Source organism: Hippocampus bargibanti, linkage group LG11 (assembly GCF_051943395.1).
Source record: "Hippocampus bargibanti isolate YZ-2025 linkage group LG11, ASM5194339v1, whole genome shotgun sequence".
Taxonomy (NCBI): domain Eukaryota; kingdom Metazoa; phylum Chordata; class Actinopteri; order Syngnathiformes; family Syngnathidae; genus Hippocampus; species Hippocampus bargibanti.
The window spans coordinates 15,850,667-15,853,960 of NC_142744.1; the positions used below are offsets into that span (position 1 = coordinate 15,850,667).

At 37.1% G+C, this 3,294-nt stretch overlaps 1 long non-coding RNA gene across 1 annotated transcript; it reads right to left on the minus strand.

Annotated features, from left to right (window-relative positions):
• Positions 1 to 821: 821 nt before the first annotated feature.
• Positions 822 to 2,528, minus strand: LOC148891788 (uncharacterized). Its single transcript, XR_016116462.1, has 3 exons — positions 2,305 to 2,528; positions 1,685 to 1,723; positions 822 to 1,567 (listed from the first exon to the last, which is right to left on the minus strand). It is a non-coding gene; the product is annotated as an uncharacterized LOC148891788 (long non-coding RNA).
• Positions 2,529 to 3,294: the final 766 nt, after the last annotated feature.

Below are 3,294 nucleotides of genomic sequence, written 5' to 3' on the forward strand. Positions count from 1 at the left end.
ATCTGGAGTCCAAACCTGCCCATCACCTCCTCATCATCTTTGTTTTCTGCGCCAACATGTCCATTGAAGTCTCCACCAATTACAACCCTCTCACTTCTCGGGATGTTCTGTATGACTTCATCAAAGTCCAACCAAAATTTATCCTTCTCCGCCAGCTCGCATCCTACACTGTAAAACCCAACAAGTTGAAAGTACTCAAATTTTTTATGGCAACTGATTACGTCAAAATTTTTGAGTACAGTTTGCTCAAAAATTTTGAGTAGTGTAAATAAATTTTATGAGTTTGACTTAACTTAAATGTTATGAGTTTGAATGAACTTAAAAGATATACTTTCAGTTTACTCTAATGTGTTCTTGTTATCTTAATTTTTAAGAAAATTAGGTTTCATATTTAAGCGTAACCAACTCAAATTTACAATGTTACCTGAAAAAATATATTCATGTATACTGTACTTACATTTGCCTTCTATGTCTAAAAACAAAAACCCACCTCACATGTCTGTTTTTGTGCACATTTTTTTATTAAGGTTTAAAACAACCTTTGATAAAACATTCATGATAACAGTACCAAATGCACAGTATGTCCACGTACCAAAACAACAAATAAACCCCTGAGCAGTTCTTTTTTAGAAATTAACACAACATCGTGATAAAGATGTGAAATAAACACAACAACAAAAAAAAAAACAGAAAAAAACAACAAATTATAATCTGCTGATCTGTTAAAAAATAAATTCTCTGACAAGCATATACTTGAATATATACAACAGAATACATTTCAATGTACTCGTTATAAGGTGCAAATCAAAGTAAAACTTACTAAACACAAACAGTATTATGAAATGAAATGAAAAAAGACATTTTGGTGAAATCCAGGTTTACACATCAAATTATGAATAGAAAATTAGTCACAAACAGTACATCAATGTTTAGGTATAAAAAGCAGAGTATAACTATGAAATTACTTATCCAGTGTTGCCTTGTTCCGTAATATTGGAGGCACTGGTGCCTTCAATATTGCGGAACAAACCATTTTTTAAACTTAGCAGGGGTGGTTTGAGTGGTCTGTTATCATCAAGACACAGCAGTGTTTTCTGAATGAAGGTGAATGTGTCGATTAATTTTTTGGGAGAATCTAAATACAGTGCATACATTAAACCAAACAAGAGGAGGTGTGTATCAGCCAACCTGGGGAGACATCTCACAATAATGCCATCTTCTATCACAACAGAAATGCTGTTGGGGTTAAACAAGATGGCGCTAGTTGTCAGTTGTCACGGAGAGAAGTGCGACAGGAATGTTTTCAATGTCTGGATCCTCTTCCCACTGCAAAATACATCAATAGACATTTGTGTTAAGTCAGGCAATACATACATTGCATGTTTTGAAGAACTGTGAGTCATCTTCTCGTAGGTATGCATGGAGAGCACGAAGGGCCAGACTGCGTCTCGTGTATATGCTGTTCCTTTATCAAAAGCCAAGTTTTAATTTGGGGAAAGCGACAGGAGCTTAACATTGTAGTACTTGTCTTCAGCATCTCAAACCCAAGACAGTGGCCTATGGAGACCTATGGAGAATTAAGTTTAGGTAAAATTCTGTTCAATATAAAAAAATACATACATGTATTATTTTTAATATGATTCGGATAATTAATCATGTAGCATTACTAAAAATGTAAACATACCTTAGATAATGGTGGTGTTACTCAATTTCCACCCTGGGGCTAAAAGGTTGAATAGAAAAAACAGACAACAAATGTAATCATTTAATTTAATAAAACACCTTGATCCATGTTTACTTAAATGATGCCATCAAGCCAGTTGGGTGTTTGCAGTTTCAAAAATGGTGTTTGCAGTTTCAAAAATACATTTAAAAAGTTTTATGTTTACACATGAATGGCCATTTAAAACTACACCAATTGTACAGAGTGATATTTCATTTGGCTAGCATTATATTTACTTAGTGCCTTCTTAAAAGGGCAGCACAACTGTTGCACGTTGAATTAACATGACTTATTGTGCTGCCGTTTAAAACAAAGTTAACTCAAAGCACCAACCTGCTGGCGTTGCAGCATCTGTGTGGTGGATTTCGGGTGACCCTTATAACTTTTGAAGTTCATATAAAACTTAATTTAACAGCCATTTGACTATTATTCTCGAACCTTCGCGGACACAAACATGACTCGCAACACCCCGAGATAGATATTACTCCACCACCGCCCAAACAAACCTTCGCGGTACAATTCTCCTAATAACCCTGCTGTGTCTTTCAACAAACAGACGTTTAAGAAACATTCCTACTTACCACAGAAGAGCTCGTAACATTAGGAGAAGTCCTTGGCTCGAGCGGCGGATATAATGCCCCAAACGGACTTTCCAAAATATTCCTTTCCTGTTGAGCGACTACAGCATTGACACACTGGGTCCTTGTAGTATACATATATAGTATATTAAATACGATTGTTTGTCTTTCCACCCTAATTTAAAATAAATAATCCGTCGGTCTCTGCCAGATTCAGCCGTTGAGAATTCAAATGGCGTCCAATGAGAGCACGCACTGACGTCATCATGCAGCTTCCTGCCGTGAACTCAAAATGTTTGAGTAAACGATTGCCATGAACTCAAAAGTATTGATCTACTGCAAATTAAAAACGCAGGACTCATTCAAAAACTCAAAACGTTTGAGTTTTTGAAACAAAAAAATCGGCTTTTGAGATGACTGACCTCAATGACTTTAAGTCAGTAGTACTGTTCGGGTTTACAGTGTATTTGTGGGGCATAACAACAAACAACATTGAACATCACACCTTCAATTTCTAGCTTCAGACTCATCATTCTATCTGATACTCTTTTTAGTTCTAAGACATTCCTACCAAACTCCTCTTTTAAGATAACCCCAACTCCATTTCTCTTTCTGTCTTCACCATGATAGAACAACTTAAACCCTGACCCTAAGCTTCTAGCCTTACTCCCTTTCCACCTGGTCTCCTGGACTCACAGTATGTCTACCTTCCTTCTCTGCATCATGTCAACCAGCTCTCTACCTTTACCTGTCATTGTTCCTACATTCAAAGTTCCTACTCTTAGTTGTACACTCTTGGCGTTCCATTTCTCTCTTTTTCTCCGGGCACACCTCCTTCCTCTCCTTCTCCGACCAACAGTAGTCCATTTTCCACTGGCACCCTGAAGGTCAACAGTACCAATGGCGGCCGTTGTTAACCCGGGCCTCGACCGATCCGGTATGGGATTCATAGGTTTGATTCGCATATTTGTTTTGGCAAATTTTTTTACGTCG